Source organism: Elephas maximus, chromosome 4, assembly GCF_024166365.1.
Source record: "Elephas maximus indicus isolate mEleMax1 chromosome 4, mEleMax1 primary haplotype, whole genome shotgun sequence".
Classification (NCBI taxonomy): domain Eukaryota; kingdom Metazoa; phylum Chordata; class Mammalia; order Proboscidea; family Elephantidae; genus Elephas; species Elephas maximus.
In genome coordinates, this window is record NC_064822.1 from 20,399,950 (window position 1) to 20,420,110 (window position 20,161).

At 37.1% G+C, this 20,161-nt stretch overlaps 1 protein-coding gene across 3 annotated transcripts in view; it reads left to right on the plus strand.

Annotated features, from left to right (window-relative positions):
• Positions 1-20,161, plus strand: part of DIP2C (disco interacting protein 2 homolog C) — a 655,995-nt gene that overhangs the window by 547,507 nt on the left and 88,327 nt on the right. The gene's annotated exons all lie outside the window — the stretch shown is intronic.

Consider the following 20,161-nt stretch of genomic DNA (forward strand, 5'->3'; position numbering starts at 1 on the left):
CAGGGCACAGTTGCCTAGTTTGTTCATATGGTACATTGAAAGAATACAGTCTTTATCGACACCAGTTGCTCTCCATGTGCTGCAAAGGAGAGCTAGACAACACCGTTGATGGGCATCGTCACCACTGTTCCCCCTTCCCGCCCTTTCAGGGCACAATCCCCAAGGAGGCTTGCTGAAGGTGACCTTTCTTCTCCCCAGTGATGTAGGTGCTTGTGAGGTAGCCGTTGACTATGTGAGAGGAAGTAACATCCGCCTCCCCTTCTCACAATGACCAGTCTGACGAGGTCACTTCAGAAAAATTAGCTATAAAAAGTTGATAAATTTTTTATCTGACTGTTTCTTGCTTCTATTTTTCTTCTCTTTGAATTAGCTCCATTTTTTAAAAAATGGAAACTACCAAATTCCGCTCAAGAGTCAGTAAAAACTTTGTTCTGTGATTGAATTTAATTCTTTTTTCTAAGAGATAACCTGAAGAATTTCTCTTTCTTAAGCTAGTTTTTTAAATGTTTCTAGCCTTCTGTTACATTAGGAGAAATGGAAAATGTAGAAATCTATTTCTTCAATTAATTTTAGCAATAGGATATTGTAACATTTCCCTTCATCTGGTAGGTAATTGGGACGCCCCACTCAAGAATAAACCAGAAATTCATGAGAGACAGGCATTTGACAATCATGACATTTCTCTTCTTTTTTTTTTTTTTTCTCTCAACCATAATTTGAGGTGCTATAGAAAATCTGTTTTGTCATTGGGGGATTTACAGAGAAGAACATAGAACAGATTCCATATTATCGTAATAACAATTAGCACCTCTCCACTTCAGAACAGCTGACAAAAGAAGTTCTATAACACTTTATTATACAAAATTAAAAATTTTGTAGATAAAAGGAATACAGTACATATATTTATCTTCCTATTTAATTACTTTTTCATTTATTCTATCACCTATCTCTAAAAATGTTTTCAGATAGTTTACAAGGAGAGAATACATTAAGTAGAAAATAAAATACACTAAGAATAAGTCAAAAGATGTAAGTGAAAGAGAAACAAGGGTAAGAAATTGGTATGGAGCCCAGAACAAAGTTAGTGTCTTAGAGGTTTGCCAGTAAGCCCCTGAAATGTGAGCTCCATAAAGGGAGAGATTTTCCAAATGTTTTATTCGTTGCTGTATCATCAGCACCTAGAATAGTACCTGCCACTTTATAAATATTTACTACATATGTATTGTATAAATGTTGAATAAATGGATTCCTGTATTCTTAACGGAGTCCCTGAATGGAGCAAATGACAGTGGGGTGGTGTCACCCAGTGCACTAACTCAGGTTCCCACCCCTCACCAGGGACCTCTTCCCATAGCAGACCACACAGAATCCTTAGTAATGTTTCCCATACTAATGCTACCTTTAAATCATAATTCCCATATATCATCCTTCTTTTCCTTTAATTACTACTTTACTCTCAAAAAAGTTATCGACATAGGTTCACAAATATTAATTACCACAATATCGTAGGTAAAACACCAGAAAATGGGACAAAATCAGTGACTATAAAAGTACCCACTGCAATGAAAACAACAGCGTGTGCCTGTAGGTATGTTGATACATGTAAGCTGGGCTTACAAAAAATCTTTTTGTTGTTATAATTAACTGTAGGGATATTTTTATAAAAAATAATAAATTTCCTGTTGAAACACTGCACAAAATTTTATAGACAGTCATTTTGGTGTTACTTCCTCTGACAGGGTCACCCGGTACGTTTCGCAGCCCCTTAGTGATGCCACCGGCAAATGGTTAGCACACCCAACTGCTAATTGACAGGTTACTGGTTTGAGTCCACCCAGAGGTATCTCAGAAGAAAAGACTTGTAAACAGCTTCTGAAAAATCAGCCACTGAAATAGAGCACAATAATTCTACTCTTGACACACCATGGGGTCACCATGAGTTGGTTTCGACTGATTTGTTTTATATATATATACACTTAATAGGCTTTCCTTTTATAGAAAACAGTTCTGTCAAGATGACTATTCAATCAGAAATTAACATTGTCAGTCATATGGTGTCTTTTGCAGTCTCTGAAGCATTTCGAAGCACTTTTGTACATTCTTTTTCCTACTTGTTTGCTTTATCCTCAACTTTCAGCCAGCTAACTCCTTTTCTGAATGGTTAATATTAGAAAACTGTTGAATATATCAAAGTGCTGATGGTAGAGGTGAACCAACTACATTAAAGTACATTCAGATATGGAAATGCAGGTCTGCAATCCCTTAACAAAACTCTTGGGGTCAGATGTGTTTCAGAATTAAGTTTTTTTTTTTTTTTTTTTGGCTTTTTGGCTTTTTGGAAGGTAGTAGAGCACTTTTCCATGTAATATGTAACATCCCCAATGAGCTATGGGGCAGCACCCTGTAATAGTGTGCATTTGTCTTCCCACAGCTCAGAAGTATGATCCAGTTACTACTTTAAGTAGACTCTTGTCAGTCCAGATCAGATTTTACCATAAACGAATTCAAAACAAAGTCCTTGTCTTCAGTGAACAGTTCCCATAATAGATGGGATGGACAGTAAGCATATAAATAATTTTTTCAGCAAGTGAATAAAATGCTCCTGGGAAGGATAAAATTAGTAAGAGGATGAAGGGTGACGTGGACACAGGTGTGGCAATTTTCGACAAAGGTGGTCAAGGAGGTGACATTTTAGCAAAGTACCGAGTAAAGTGATAGAACTGTGCAAAAATTTAAGTGAAAAAGGCAACAAACGCAAAAGCTTTGAGACAGGAGCTGGCCATCAAAAATATTTTTATTAATTTGGAAAATTTAAAATGTATGATGATATCATCAAATAAACAGCAGGCATAACCTATGCTCTAGAGGGCAGAAACCCTATACCTTTTGCTCTTTTATTTCTACAGGACTTGGCACATGGTAAGTGCCTAATAAAGATTTTTTAAATGTATTAACTAAAACTGAACTTTTATAAATGTTTAGACAAAGAAATAAGGACTATAACCTAAAAATTTTCTGTATTTTTTACAGATTGAATTTTTTTTTTAAACAAAGGAATATTTTTTATTTTAGAGGGAAAAAAACAAAAAAGAAATAAGCCAATAAATAAATGATAACACCCATAATTCCACCTGCCCAGAGATAAAAAAACCAAAAAGCCAAACTCGTTGCCATCGTCAGTTCTGACTCATAGCGCCCATATGACCCAGAGGTAGTCAGCATTAATTCCCAGATTTAAAAAAAATCACACACACATAAAAACTAAGATATCCCCTAAATTTCAAAATTCTGTACGTAAATGCTTACAAGCATTGAAGAAATTAAACAGTTTTCCCTCAGCACACCAGACTTACCGGTATATGTTAAGTCGGTGATTGGCAATATCATTTTCAGTTGATTCATTGTTTTTTGACAGAATTGTTCTCTCAATTAGATTCTCTGTTACCCATGTTCAGTGCACATCAGTTTTACTGTAAGTATTGTAGTTGAGGAAACAATGGCTGGGTTTTTCTCTCAGTGAGATTGGTGTTAGCCAAGGGCAGGATGTCATCCAGTCAAGAAGTGGAGCCTCATCCAGGTGTTCTAGGGTTTAAAACTGTTTTTATAGGGCTAATGGGTATCACTTTTTAAAGGATTCCCTAGTCTTTGGGGAAGGCTGGATTGCACAGTTCACAAATTTTTGTTGCTGCAGAACCTGAAGGTCTTCAGTGTGCTCGTGTGCAGTGTAAGTCCTCAGGGACAGAAGTCATGCGTGTTGCTGACAGATTGGACACAGTGATGAGCACTTTTAAAAACATATCTGATCTATGGAATTTTTTAATTCCATATAAATTAGGGGTTCGTTTGTTACTTTCCAAAAATTGTCTTCATTGATGGCACTCTGGCCTTTTTGTGATCCAGTCTCAAGCATCTTGCTCTCCCCTTTCTAATATTTTATACTAAATTACTTTCTCTACTTTGTATATATTTCATGCTTTTACTCCTTAATACCTTGATTCAAGCTATCCTCTGCCTGAAATAGGCAATCAACTATGTGAATCATTACAACCTGTGGATAAAATTGTGAAAAATGGGTATTCTAGAACACTTAATTGTATTCATGAGGAACCTGTACATAGACCAAGAGGCAGTCATGCAAACAGAATAAGGGGATACTGAGTGGTTCAAAATCAGGAAAGATGTGTGTCAGGGTTGTATCCTTTCACCATACTTATTCAATCTGTATGCTGTGAAATAGTGCAAGATGCAGGACTATGTGAAGAAAAACAGGGCATCAGAATTGGAGGAAGACTTATTAACAACCTGTGATATGCAGATGACACAACCTTGCTTGCTGAAAGTAAAGAGGACTTGAAATGCTTACTGATGAAGTTGAAAGACCACAGCCTTCAGTATGGATCACACCTCAACATAAAACAAAAATTCTCACAACTGGACTAATAAGCAACATCATGATAAATGAAAAAAAGATTGAGGGTGTCCAGGATTTCATTTTACTTGGATCTACTATCAACACCCATGGAAGCAGCAGTCAAGAAGTCAAATGACACATTGCACTGGGCAGATCTACTACAAAAGACCTGTTTAAAGTGTTGAAAAGCAAAGATGTCATTTTGGGGACCAAGGAGCACCTGACCAAGCCATGGTCTTTTCAGTGACCTCATATGCATATGAAAGCTAGACAATGAATAAAGAAGACTGAAGAAGAATTAATGCCTTTGAATTATGGTGTTGGCAAAGAATGTTGTATATATATATCATAGACTGCCAGAAGAATGAACAAATCTGTCTCAGAAGAAGTACAGCCAGAATGCTTCCTGGAATCAAGGGTGGAGACACTTCATCTCACGTGCTTTAGACGTGTTATCAGGAGGGACCATTCCCTGGAGAAGGACATCATGCTTGGTAAAGTAGAAGATCATCAAAAAAGACCCTTAGTGAGATGGACTGACACAGTGACTGCAACAGTGGGTTCAAACACAACAACAGTTGTGAGGATGGTTCAGGATCATGCAGTGTTTTATCTTGTTTTGTGACACAACAGATACCACCATATGTCAAAAATCTACTTCAAGATCCAGCATTAATTCTCTTTCCTCTACAAGGCCTTCCCCTGAATTTCCATAGCATTTCATCTCTTGTACTTTCTCAGCACTTTCTAGCTCAATTATTTATATAAAATAATTTTGACCCTTCTACCTCGTAACTATGTTAGGGAATGCAGTTTTATTTGTGAATCTTCCTCAGTGTCTAGTACAGTGTCTCGCACATTTACATAGTCACTTCATGAAGCTGAATAAGTTTTGTGGAAGTGCTGAAATTTGATTCATTTAACTGCTAATCTTGTTCACATTAGAGAAATTAAATGTACACTTACTTGATCAGAGTCAAGTTGCTGCGTATAGTAAGGTACATGACAACTGAATTTTCTCTGGAATGAGCCTGTGGTGTGAATCTCTATCAGTTAAAACTTCGTGTCATCATTTGTAAGTCTTAAGCTTCCAACAGCATTTCCATCTTAAACCGCAAGTTCAGGGCCTGCACCTTAAGAAAAGAGACCCACACTCCCAAAGCCTTCTTGAAAAAATATATTGGACCTCTCACTTCCAGATAGCATCCAGGTAGATCTTCCCCCAACTTATTAAACTTTAGTTTTCATTTTAAAATGGAAGATATTGAGGCCCAGAGAAGTTAATTGAACTTGTGCTAATTCACAAAACCTAGAAAGTAACAGAGGGAGGCTTGGGGGCATGGTGGGTAAGCGCTCGGCTGCTAAGTGAAAGATTGGTTATTCAAACCCAGCAGTGGATCAGTGGAAGAAAGATGTGGCCATCTGCTTCAGTAAAGAGTCCAGCCTTGGGAATCCTGTGGGGAAGATCTACTCTGTCCTACAGGGTCGCTGTAAGTCAGAATCGACTCGACGGCAGGGGGTTCAGGTTTGGTCTTTGAGGAAGTAACAAAATCAAGGTCAGATTCAGGTGGTGACTACGGGAAGTAACTCAACCATGAAGGTCAGTGTTTGTACAAATGGCTGTCAGAAAAAGAAGTCATCACTTTCTAAGCTGAATGCAGTATAAAATCTAAGCAGGGCAATATTAATGAAATCTGATATAACCTTGCCAGGTAACCAATTGCCAATTCTATGTTGTGATTTATTATCCAAGTGAAATAATAGCTTTGTAAGCTAAGTATATACAAAATTCACCTGCTTGCAGGCAGAACGGCAGTGCATTCCATTTTAACTGCTTCCTTTCCCTCAGCGTTTTAAATCAGACTTGCTGTTTCAGTATGCAGTCTTCTACTGACCTCGTAGCATAGTTCAAAAGACATTTGTGTCTGTGTGTGCAGGGTGTTGTTCCTGGGAGCCTTCTTCAGCCATTGTTGTGCTGTGTGTGGGGAAGACAGCAGGAATGAAATCCCTGGTGGCACACCAGAATAGTGTTACAAATACTCTATGATACCTGCTTTTATGTGCTGTTAATATAACAGACAATCATGGAAATTGACAAATATAAAATTGTGAAATATACACATATGCAAATTGACAGATATAAAATTTGAAATCTTAAGAGATAATCACAAAAATGCTGTTGTTGTTAGGTGTCATCAAGTCGATTCTGACTCATAGCAAGCTATATGTACAACAGAACGAAAATACTGCCGGGTCCTGCGCAATCCTCACATCATTACTGTGTTTGACCCCATTGTTGTAGCCACTGTGTCAGTCTATTTCGTTGAGGGTCTTCCTCCTTTTCGATGTCCCTCTGTCTTACAAAGCATGATGTCCTTTCTAGGAACTGGTCCCCCCAATAACATATCCAGAGTACATGAGACGAAGTCTCGCCATCCTCGCTTCCAGGGAGCACTCTGGCTGTACTTCTTCCAAGACAGATTTGTTCGTTTTTCTGGCAGTCCATAGTATATTCAGTATTCTTCACCAACACCATAATCTGAAGGCATCAATTCTTTGGTCTTCTTTATTCATTGACCAGCTGTCACGTGCATATGAGGCGATTGAAAATATCATGACTTGGGTCAGGCACACGTTAGTCCTCAAGATGACATCTTTGCTTTTCAACACTTTTAAGAACTGTTTTGCAGCATATTTACCCAATGCAATACGTTCTTTGATTTCTTGACTGCTGCTTCCGTGAGTGTTGATTATGAATCCAAGTAAGATGAAATCCTTGACAATCCATTTATCATGATGGTGCTTATTGGTCTGGTTGTGAGGATTTTTGTTTTCGTTATGTTGAGGTGTAATCTATACTGAAGGCTGTGGTCTTTGATCTTCGTCAGTAAGTGTTTCAAGTCCTTTTCACTTTCAGTAAGCAAGGTTGTATCATCTGCGTATTGCAGGTTGTTAATAAGTCTTCCATCGGTCCTGATGCCGCGTATTTCTTCATATAGTCCAGCTTCTCGGAATATTTGCTCAGCATACAGATTGAATAAGTACGGTGAAAGGATACAGCCCTTACACATATTTTTCCTGATTTTAAACCACACAATATCCCCTTATTCTGTTTGAAGTACTGCCTCTTGGTCTATGTACAGCTTCCTCACGAGCACAATTAAGTGTTTCTGGAATTCCCATTCTTTGCAATGTTATGCATAATTTCTTATGATCTAAACAGTCAAATGCTTTTGCATAGTCAGTAAAACACAGGTAAACATCTTTCTCATGTTCTCTGCTTTTAGCCAAGATCTATCTGAAGTCAGCAATGATATCCCTTGTTCTGTGTCCTCTTCTGAATCCTGCTTGAATTTCTGGCAGTTCCCTGTTGATGTACTGCTGCAACCGTTTTTTGAATTATTTTCAGCAAAATTTTACTTGTGTGTGGTATTCATAATACTGTTTGATAATTTCCACATTCTGTTGGATCACCTTTTTTTGAAATGGGCACAAATTTGGATCTCTTCTAGTTGGTTGGCTAGGTAGCTGTCTTCCAAATTTCTCAACATACATGAGTGAGTACCTCTAGTGCTGCATCCATTTGTTGAAACATCTCAGTTGATTCTGTCAGTTCCTGAAGGCTTGTTTTTTGCCAGTGCCTTTTCTTTTTTTTTCAGTACAGCTTGGATTTCTTTCTTCAGTACCATTAGTTCCTGATCATATGCTGCCTCCTGAAATGTTTGAACATAAACCAAATTTTTTTTGACACAGTGACTCTGTGTATCCCTTCTGTCTTCTTTTGACACTTCCTGCGTCATTCAATATTTTGCCCATAGAATTCTTCAGTATTGCAACTCGAGCCTTGAATTTTTTCTTCAGTTCCTTTAGCTTAAGAATGCCAAGGATATTCTTCCCTTTTGGTTTTCTAACTCCAGGTCTTTGGACATTTCTTTATAGCACTTTATTTTGTCTTCTAGAGCCGTCCCTTGAAATCTTCTAGTCAGCTCTTCTACTTCATTATTTCTTCCTTTTGCTTTAGCTATCATACGTTCAAGAGCAAGTTTCAGAATCTCCCCATCCATTTTGGTCTTTTCTTTCTTCCCTGCCTTTTTATGACCTCTTGGCTTCTTCGTGTATGATGTCCTTGATGTCATCCCACAACTCATCTGCTCTTTAGTCATTAATGCTCAGTGCATCAAATCTGTTCTTGAAATGATCTCCAAATTCAGGTGGTATATACTCAAGGTCATATTTTGGTTCCTGTGGCTTTATTTTAATTTTTTTCTTTTTCACTTCAGCTTTCATAGGATCCATTGATGGTCTGTTCCACAGCTGGCCCTTGGCCTTGTTCTGGCTGATGATACTAAGCTTTTCCATCGTGTCTTACACAGAGGTAGTCTACTTGATTCTTGTGTTTTCTATCCAGTGAGGTCCACGTGTATGGTTGCCACTTATGTTGTTTAAAAAAAAAAAAAGGTGTTTGCAATGGATAAGACATTGATCTTGCAAAATTCTATCATGCAGCCTCTGGTGTTTTTTTCTGTCACCAAGGTCATATTTTCCAACTACAGATCCTTCTCCATTTCCAGCTTTTGCATTCCAATCACCAATAATTATCGATGCATTTGGTTGCACGTTTGATCGATTTCAAACTGCAGAAGTTGGTAAAAATCTTCAATTTCCTTATCTTTGGCGTTAGTGGTTGTTACATAAATTTGAATAATAGTCGTATTAACTCGTCTTCCTCGTAGGCATACACTATCACTGACAGCGTTGTATTTCAGGATGGATCTTGAGATGTTCTTTTTGACAATAATGCAATGCCATTTCTCTTCAGTTTTTCATTCCTGATATAGTAGACCTATGATTATCTGATTCGTAATGTCCAATGCCTGTTCATTTCAGCCTTCCAATGCCTAAAATATCAGTCTTTATGCATTCTAATTCATTTTTGCTGACTTCCAATTTTCCTAGACTCATACTTCGTACATTCTGCTTTCTGAGTATTAACGGATGTTTGCAATTGTTTCTTCTCATTTTGAATCACACCATGTTAGCAGATGAAGGTCTCGAAAGCTTGACTCCATCCACATCATTAAGGTTGACTCTACTTTGAGGAGGCACCTCTTCCCCGGTTGTATTTTGAGTGCCTTCCAACGTGAGGGGCTCACTTCCGACACTGTATTAGACAGTGTTGTGCTGCTATTCGTAACGGTTTTCACTGGCCAATTTTTTCAGAAGTAGACTGCCAGGTCCTTTTTCCTAGCCAGTCTTAGTCTGGAAGCTCTGCTGAAACCTGTCCACCATGGGTGGCTGTGCTGTTATTTGAAATACCAGTGGCATAACTTCCAGCATCACATCAACACACAAGCCACCACAGTACGACAAACTGTCAGATGTGGCGAATCATAAAAATACACAAATATAAATTTGGGACAATCTTAATTTTTGTCATGCTGTTCTTTCAGCTAGTGTATCTTTGAAATTGAATGATTTTTTTTAACCCATTTGCCATTTTAAAAGAGGAATTTCCTGCAATAATTTTTTTTGCATTGTCCCTTTGAGCTCCTGTGGCAGAGCTCTATGCTAAAGGAATGGATTCATAAAATGAAATATGGATAACTTTGAATTTACATAAAATATAGTTATGTTGTAGACGCTCTGCAGAAGAAAGAAATTTGGAAGTATAAACCACTTGTCATATTCAGGAATGACACTTTCCAGAATCTTTAGCCATAAAAATGACTTTAATTTTAAAGCAGTTTCAATTTGTTGAATTTATGATAAAAGTGAACATTAGAAAGATCAATTTATGACGTAAGTGTTTAAATAGACTTAACATCAATTTCTCTTAGCACTGTTAAGCAGTGTCGCTTGTTTTTTAACCTCTGCTAAAGAAGGTACTGCCCACAGCCACAATTAATGTTGTCAGAAATACAAGCTGACAGGTTTTTGATGGTATTTGATTTAGAAATTTAGTTCATTTTAAGAGAAAAATTATCATCCTTCTATTCAGCAGAGGAAGAAAGGGGGAAAAATGAAGTTTTCTGTTTTCCAAAAGATACTTCAATTGTTAGGAAAAATTCTTAAAGCAACCTCATACAGAAACTTTGGTCTTTATTATATAGAAAAATAATAACCAATTTTTCTGATAGGAAAGCTTTATTATAAATAGCTGTGTGGAGTTAAATCAATAGTGACAGTCATAGTCAACCTTGTATCTTGAAATTCACACAATGAAAAAGAAATACAGCCACCCTGATATGAGAAGTAGAGTCATTGGTGTTGAAAAGAAAAAGGAGGAAGGCTCAGAGGGCAGTATAAATCTCAAGTAATTATCAAAGTAAAATTAATAGTTATAATAAATCTTTCATTAATTTGAACTCTCAATTCACTTTTTTTTCCCTCTGCACTGCTTTTAGCTGAAGGAAGTAAAAGTAAATAAGGGGCTGCCAGGAACTTTTTATGCTCTAGAGAATTAATCACATTCAGTTAAAACTTTTACATCTTCTCTTGCTGATATATATTGTTCAAGATAATGAGAATTAAAATTTGAGATCATGAACCTTATATTCTCAATTACCCAGTATGTCAGCATTCTAATTTATAAGCAACAGAAACTTCTTTTGGCAATCAATTTCAATAAAAATAATTTATTAAAATGTAGGTCTCAGAATTGCCAAGAGGGTTGGAGGACCTGGGGTTGTGCAGCCAGGGACAGTGGCTAGATTGATGCTACAGAGCTGTTCTACAGATTACCAAGTACGCTACACAGGGAGTGGAAGAGGAGAACTGAGCCAAATCTCTCTGAGGTCCTCTCTGCATTATATTTGATTTGCAAGGCTTGGGGTAGAGCAGCAGGGTGGAGAAAGCTGGCGTGATACTGATGTGATACTGGAGAGAAAAGAGAACATTCCAGTCACCCAAACAGCTGATAGATGAACGATAAAGCAGAAAGAGCTCTCCCACTGTTTTGAAAGCTGGTCTCTAGTATGTAAAACATAAAAAGATACTCATAGTTTCATCAGTGCTCAGATATAGTTCTGATCCTGCCAACATGGAACTGAATCTGACTAAAACAGCAGCAAAACCCAGACCACACTCTACTACAGAATAGACTTACTCAGACCCCAAACCAGCAACCTGACAGGGGAAAGAGTGTATCCTTTTCAGTCTATTCTTTTAAAGACATTGTTTGCTATACAATCAAGATTAAAAGACATGCAAAATAGCAAGAAAATATGACATATGTCATGCAAAGAAATAATCGGTAGTATAGATATGCTGGAATTATCAGACAAAAAAAAAAAAAAAAACCCAAACCCATTGCCGTCAAGTGGATTTCGACTCAGAGCAACCGTATGTGACAGCGTAAAATGGCTCCCTAGGGTTTCCAAGGCTGTATACATCTTTAGAAGCAGACTTCCACATCTTTCTCCCGTGAATTATCAGACAAGGACTTTAAAATAACTAATTAATATCTTAAAAGATCTAGTTGAAAAGGTAGAAAATATGCATGAAGAAATGAGGGATACCAGCAGAGAAATGGAAACTCTAAAAAGAATCAAAGGATATGCTAGGAATGAAAGCTACAGTATTAGAAAAAAAAAAGTTCCTCTTATGTGGCTTAATAGCAGACTGAACACAGAAAAAAAAAAAGGATCAATGAGTAGCTTGAAGTCAGATTAAAAGAAATTATCTAAACTAAAACACAGAGTGAAAATAAAATGGAACAGAGTATCTGAAATAGGTAGTCTAACATACATGTAATAGGTGTCCCAGAAGAAGGAGGAGAGAGAGAATGGGACAGAAGAACAATTTGAAAACATAATAGCCAAGGTTGTTAAAAGATACCAACCTATGGATTCAAGAATCTCAGTGAACACCAAGAAGAATGCTGAAAGCCAAATCTAAAAGACATTCTTTAAGCAGTAGAGAAAAAAATGTACATTATCTACAGGGGAATAGTAATAAAAATGACACTGAGTGCTCATCAAAATGATGAGACCCAGAATACGGTGGAATGATGGACTATTATAAATCATGCAAATTGTAATCTGTACAGTAACCACCAAAAAATTAACACAAAGAAAGTAGAAGAGATGAAATGCACTACTAAAAATATTCTGTTTACCAAAATAAAAGGTAGGTTAGGAAGAACAAAAGGGACAAATGAAAAACGAATAGCCAATTATATAATTACATTAAGAGTAAATTAACTAAACACTGCAATTAAAAGGCACAGATTATGAAACGGAATAAAAAAGACCCAACCATCAGCTGTTTGCAAGAAATGCACTTTAAAGATACTGACAGGTTAAAAGTAAATTGATAGGAAAATATATACCATGCAAACTCTAAGCATAAGAAGTCTGGTGTGGTTTATTAGTAACAAAAATACTAGAAATAAAGGAGTATTGCCAAAGACAAAGAGGTACATTTGATGAAAGAATTAATTTAATAAAGCATAAAAATCGTAAATGCATTTGCACCCAAAAACTGAGCCTCAAAATACATGGAGAAAAAACTGAAAGAACTGAAATAGGAAAGAAACAAACTCACAATTATAGTATGAGATTTTAGCACCACTTTCTCAGTGATTGATAAAATAAATAAAAAGAAAAAAGTCAATGTAGATTTGAACAATACTATGACCGAACTTGATGTAACTGACGTTTAAAAAACGCTATACCCAATATCTGTAGAATTGACATTTTCCCAACTATACACAAAACATTCCCTAAGATCAAATGTTAGGCTGTAAACTAAGTCTCAATGAGTATTAAATGTCTGCAGTCACATAGAGTATGTTCTCATAATAATGGAATTAAGTTAGAAATCAATAAGTTATCCAGAAAATTCCCACGTATTTCTAAATTAAATAACACACTTGTAAATAAGAGAAGAAACAACAAGGAATATGAGACAATATTTTAAATGAATTGTTAATCAAATTTTGTTGGCTGCAACTAAACCAGTGCTTAGCAATAAATGTTTATAGTAGAAAAGAGGAAAAGTGTAAAAATCTATTATTTAAAAATATAGAAATATGTATAATATAGCAAATATTAAAGAGAAAATTAAACCCAAAATAGAAGAAAGAGAATAATAAAAATAAAAGAGCAAATGAATAAAATAGAAAATGGTCAAGCACTTGGGAAAGTCAACCAAGTTAAAAACTGATTCTTTAAAAAAAAAATTTTTTTTTGATAAACCATTAGCAAGACGATTACCAAAAGAAGAGATAGATAGGCTGGTGGTACCAAGTGCTGGCAAGGACCAGGACAACTTGAAGCCTGTATATTGTTGGAAATTTGGAATGACAGAACCACTTTGTGCAGTTTTTTGCACGGTTGGAAATGGTCTTACCATATGACCCAGCAATTCCTTTTCTGGTATTAACTCAAGAGAAATGAAAATGTATGTCCTCCCAGGGACCTGCATACAAATGTTTAAAACTGCTTTGCCCATCATCATGGAGAATTGTAAACAACTGAGTTGTCTAACAACTGGAGAATGTATGGGCAAGTTATAATATATCCGTGCAGTGTGATGTTATTCAGCAATGGAAAGGAATAGACTGTTTATACATGGAACAACATGAGTGGATCTCAGGTATATTTTACTGAGTAAAGGGACCAGACAAAGGGCTGCATACTGTATGAATCCTTTTATATGGTACCCTGGATAAGGCAAAACTATAGGCACAAAAGTCAGATTAGGGTTGCCAGGTGCAGAGGGTCAGGGAGAAAATTGACTGCAAAGGGGCAGAAAGGAACTTTTTGAGGTGGTAATTTTTTTTCTTAATAAGTTGATTTTGGTGCTGTTATATGACTGTGTACCTTTGTCAAATTCAGTCAAACTGTACACTAAGGGTAAATTTTACAGTAGGTAAACTATTGCTAAATAAACCTGATTTAAAGAGAGAAAGAGAAAAAAAAACACAAATTATGAGTCTTAGGAATAGAGATTCTAATTTTAGCAAGGATGGAGTAACAGGAGCCAGATCCCTGAGTGCGATATGTGAGAAAAACAAGGTTAGCCCTATGATTTCCTCAGCTCACTATCTTGAGATAGTTTCCAGGCCATGACACAAGGAAGGGGAACTGAGGCAAAGCCCAATGAACTCCTTGAGTTGAGGAAATGGAGCTGAGAGTCTGAGGAGACAAAGGTGGCTAAAGTTCACGGGACAGAATACCAGAGAGGAAAGAACTCCACAGAGATAACTTTGGAAATCCGAAGAGCCTTCTTAGAATGTGTAGCTGAGTACTGATCATCCTATGCATGTTAGGAAACTTCCAAAAGCCAGAGAAAGAACCAACTGAAAGGATTAGAGGGAAACGGTGCTTGATGCTCACACCGTGCTAGGAATAGTGCCTGTTTCCACCAGCCAGACTGAAAACCTAGTACTTCATGAGAGCACTGTTCTGGTCCCACCTAGCAAATCTTGAAAGTAAGACCTAAAAGCATCAAACTTTCCAGATAACTTGACTGTATCTCAAAACAAAGCTCAAGAGTATTCACAGAAATACACAATTATTGAGCAACCAACAAGGTCACATTTACATTGTCTAACATACAATCGAAAATTACCAGGCATACAAGGAAGCAGGTAAATATTATTCACAGTAATAAGAAAAATCAGTAATTCAAAACTGAACCAGAATTGGTACAGATGTTAAGACAGGGACACTAAAATAGTTATTTTAACTGTACGTACTCCAGATACTCAAAAAGTTAAGAAGAGGAATGGAATGTTAAAAAATAAAAATATTAAACCCAGATTGAACTTCTAGAGATAAAAAGTACAATGTACAGATGAAAAATAAATGGGATGGGATCAGTGGCAGAAAAAAAGATTCGTGAACTGGAAGATCTGCCAGTGGAAACTTTCCAAAATAAAACACAGGAAAAAAAAAGAATTTTTAAAAATGGGAAGAGGATCAGTAAACCGTGGGTCAACTTCAATAAACTTAATATACATAGAATTATATTCACCAAAGTAAGGGGAGACAGGTCCAGAAAAAAATAAACAAATAATGGCCAATAATTTTTCAAATTTGATGAAAATTATAATCCCACAGATCTCAAAGGTCAGAGAACTCCAAGCACAACATGAAAACTACTCCAAGGCACATCTTAATCAAATTGTTCAAAACCAGTGATAAAAAAAAAATCTTAAAAGTAGCCAAAGGAAAAACAAATTACACACAGAGCAACAAACATAAGGGTGACTTCAAATTCTTGTCAGAAATAATGCAGGTGAGAAGACATGGAGAACATCTTTAGGTACTGGAAGGGGGGAAAAAACTCTCAAGGTAGAATTTCAAACTCAGTGAACATAGCTTTTAAGAACAAAGATAGAAGAGGCAGGGCAAAGATGGCAGAGTAGTCAGACACTTCCTGTGGTCCCTCTTACAACAAAGACCCCAAAAAAAAAAAAAGTAAATTGATTGTATATGATAATCTAGGTGTCCTGAACATCAAAGGCAAAGTTGAGGAATTGGACTCAGCAACAGGGAGAGGGAGAGACAGTTCAGAAACAGCGAGGAGTTGCCAGACCTGACCCTGCAGAAACCGGCACCACACAGGCCGGATCCACTGGCACAAGTGCAGTGAGGCAAGCAGTGGCATTCAGGACACGTTTTCTACAGTGGGAAAGACTGAATGGCAGAGAGTCTACTCAGGCCTCCAGAATCAGCAAAAACCAGCACTTAATCAGCAAAAGATAAGTACATGCGTCTAACCTACCGCACAGATCGAAAAATGCCCCTTTGGAAAAAACCACTCTCCCACTGACCTGCAACCTTTCCGCTCTGCACTGGGTCCCAGCCAGCTACATCCCCTGGACCAGAAGACAGACTGGTCACATGTCCTGAGCCTGTCTCCCAGCCTTGGAGAGGGAACAAATTAACAAACAGGGAAAAAATAATCTGCAGGCTCCCCTAAGCCAAACTCCTTTACCTAGGCACAGGCAAAAGGGGTCCAAGGACTTTGAATGCCTTTCACCCCTGCATAGACCTGTATGGGTGCATTTCAACAGTCTAGGCCCTCATTAGCACAGTACAACAGGGTATATACCTGAAGTCTAACTTTAGCTGTATGGTGGAGATGCAGGTTTATGACATTTCAAACCTCTCTGCCTATTAATCAGGGTCCTCACTCACCCACATCAAGGGCCTGAGGACTGGTGGCCCCACCCATGCCACCTAGCCACCCATGACAGGGGTCCAAGAATAAGTGGGGCCTCCCAGTACTTACAGCCAACAGCATTGGATGCCCATAGTCTGGCTGCAAAACCCACCCACCTATGCATTCTAGGGAACAGGGACACGCTTTCCTCACGGATACTCAGTATCGGTTGTCAGCCCTTGGCCTTGCTCACCATGTGACCCCTACTGCAGCCAGATACCTGTACCTACACCAATCACCCCTGCTTGTCTAGGACTGTAGGTGAGAGCCTGCACCACACACTTGGTGACCAACTACCTGGACACCTGAGCTGAATCCATACAAGAAAATGAAAGGACTCGTGGGCTCACACACCTAGTAACAGCTCTAATCACTTGGTGAGAGGATTATAGGGTTTCAAAGCACCAATAATCAAACTAGTTCACTTGAGCAGCCAGTTTGGGCATATCAAAACAAAACAAAACAAGAAGCTAGGACACAGTAAGCAAACATAAAATAAATAAATACAATAAATTACTGATGGCACGGAGACAACAGTCAATATCAAGTAACATAAAGAGGCAGACCATGATGACTTCAGCATGCTCTGAAAATAATCAAGAAATCTTCCAGTTGAAGAGAACTTTCTGGAATTACCAGAGGTAGAATACAAAAGACTAATATACAGAACTCTTCAAGAGATCAGGAAGGAGATCAGGCAAAATGCAGAACAGGCGAAGGAGCACACAGACGAAGCAATAGAGGAACTTAAGAAGATTAGAGAAGAGCATAATGACAAATTTAATAGGTTGCAAGAATCCATAGACAGCAAACAGAAATCCAGAAGATTAATGATAAATGTTCAAAATTAGACAATGGAAAGTCTTAAGAGCAGAGTTGAGGCAATGGAAGTCAGAATTAGTGAGACTGAAGATAAAGCACTTGACATCAGTATATTTGAGGAAAAATCAAATAAAAGAATTTAGAAAAAAGAAGAAAACCTAAAAATTATATGGGACTCTATTAAGAGTAATAACCCAAGAGTGATTGGACTACGAGAACAGAAAATACAGAGAGACTTGTTAAAGATTTGTTGGCAGAAAACTTCCCTAATATCGTGAAAGAAAAGAAGATATCTATCCAAGATGCTTATCAAACCCCACACAAGGTAGACTCCAAAAGAAAGCCACCAAGACATTATAATCAAACTTGCCAAAACCAAAGATAGAGAATTTTAAAAGCAGCTAGGGGTAAACGAAAAGTCACCTACAAAGGAGAGTCAATAAGACTAAGCTCAGGCTACTCAACAGAAACCATGCAGGCAAGAAGGCAATGGAATGACATACATAAAGCCTTGAAGGAAAAACAGTTGCCAGCCAAGAATCATATATCCAGCAAAACTCTCTCTGAAATATGAAGGCAAAATTAGGACATTTCCAGATAAACAGAAGTTTCAGGAATTTGCAAAAACCAAGCCAGAATTACAAGAAATAGTAAAGGGAGTCCGCTGGTTAGAAAATCAGTAACATCGGATAACAACCAAAGACTAGAACACAGGACAGAACAACCAGATATCAACTCAGATGGGGAAATCTCAAAATAAATCAAAGCTAAAATGCTCAAAACAGGAAAACAGAGACCTCATTATGTAAAAGATGACAACATTAAAACAAAAAAGAGAGATTAAAAAACGTAGTCCTAGGTCTTTCACATGGAGAGGAAGTCAAAGCAATATAAAGAAATAAAAGACTGGTTTAAACTTGGAAAAATAGGGGTAAATATTAAGGTAACCACAAAGGAAGCTAACAATCCTACCCATCAAAATAAAAAAACAAGAAAAACATACTCAGCAAATAAAAAATCAACAACAATGAAAAAGAGGAAAAGAAAATATATAAAGAAAAACTCAGCACAGAAAATTAAGTGCAACAAAGAAACTCAAAAAAATACAAAAAAAAAAAAAAGGCACACTAAACTCACACCTATCAATAATTACACTAAATATAAATGGACCGAATGCACCAATAAAGAGACAGTGGCAGAATGGATAAAAAAACACATCTGTCTATATGCTGCCTACCAGAGACACACCTTAGACTTAAAGACATCAACAAACGAAAACTCAAAGGATGGAGAAAAAAAAAATACATCAAGCAAAGAACAATCAAAAAAGCAGGAGCAGGAGTATTAATTTTTGAGAAGATAGACTTTAAAGTAAAATCCACCACAAAGGATAAGGAAGGACACTATATAATGATTAAAAGGTCAGTACACCAGGAGGACATAACCATAATAGGTATTTACACATCCAATGACAGGGCTCCAAAATACATAAAACAAACTCTAACAGCATTGATAAGAGAGATAGACAGCTCCACAATAGTAGTAGGAGACTTCAGCATACCACTTTTGGTGAAAGACAGAACATCCAGAAAGAAGCTCAATAAAGACACGTAAGATCTAAATGCCACAATCAACCAACTAGACCTCCTAGACATAGAGAACACTCCACCCAACAGGAGCCAAGTATACTTTCTTTTCCAACGCACATGGAACATTCTCCAGACTAGACCACATATTAGGCCATAAAGCAAGCCTTAACACAATGCAAAACATTACAAAGCATCTTTTCTGATCATAAAGCCATAGAAGTAGAAATCGATAACAGAAAAAACAAGGAAAAAAAATCAAACACATGGAAACTGACAACCCCTTGCTCAAAAACTACTGGGTTATACAATAAATTAAAGATGGAATAAAGAAATTTCATAGAAACAAAGAAGAAAACACATCATACCAGAACCTTTGCAACACAGCAAAAGCAGTGCTCAGAGGTCAGCATATAACAATAACTGCATATATCCAAAAAGAAGAAAGGGCCAAAATCAGAACATGAATCCTACAACTGGAACAAATAGAGAACAGCAAAAGAACCCTTGGGGCACTAGAAGAAAGCAAATAATAAAAATTAGAGCAAAATTAAATGAAATAGAGAATAGAAAAAAATTGAAAGAGTTAACAAGACCAAAAGCTGGTTCTTTGAAAAGGTCAACAAAATCAATAAACCACTGGTCAAACTGACAACAGAAAAACAGGAGAGGAAGCAGATAACCCAAATAAGAGATGAGATGTATGATACCACAGCAGACCAAACGGAAGCTAAAAGAATCATAACAGAATACTATGAAAAATTGCACTCTAACAAATTTTTAAAAATCTAGACGAAATGGACAAATTTCTAGAAACATACTACCTACCTAAACTTAACAAAAACAGGTAGAACAACTAAATGAACCAGTAACAAAGAAGAGATTGAAAAGTTAATTTAAAAACTCCCAACTAAAAAAAAGCAGTGGCCCTGACAGCTTCACTGGAGAATTCTACCAAACTCTCAGAGAAGAGTTAACACCACTACTACTAAAGGTATTTCAGAGCATAAAAAAGAGTGGAATACACCCACTCATTCTATGAAGGCAGCATAACCCTGATACAAAAGCAAGTAAAGACACCACGGGCGGGTGGGGGACGGGATTGGGGAATTACAGACCAATAATCTGCATGAACTTAGACACAAAAATCCTCAACAAAATTCTAGCC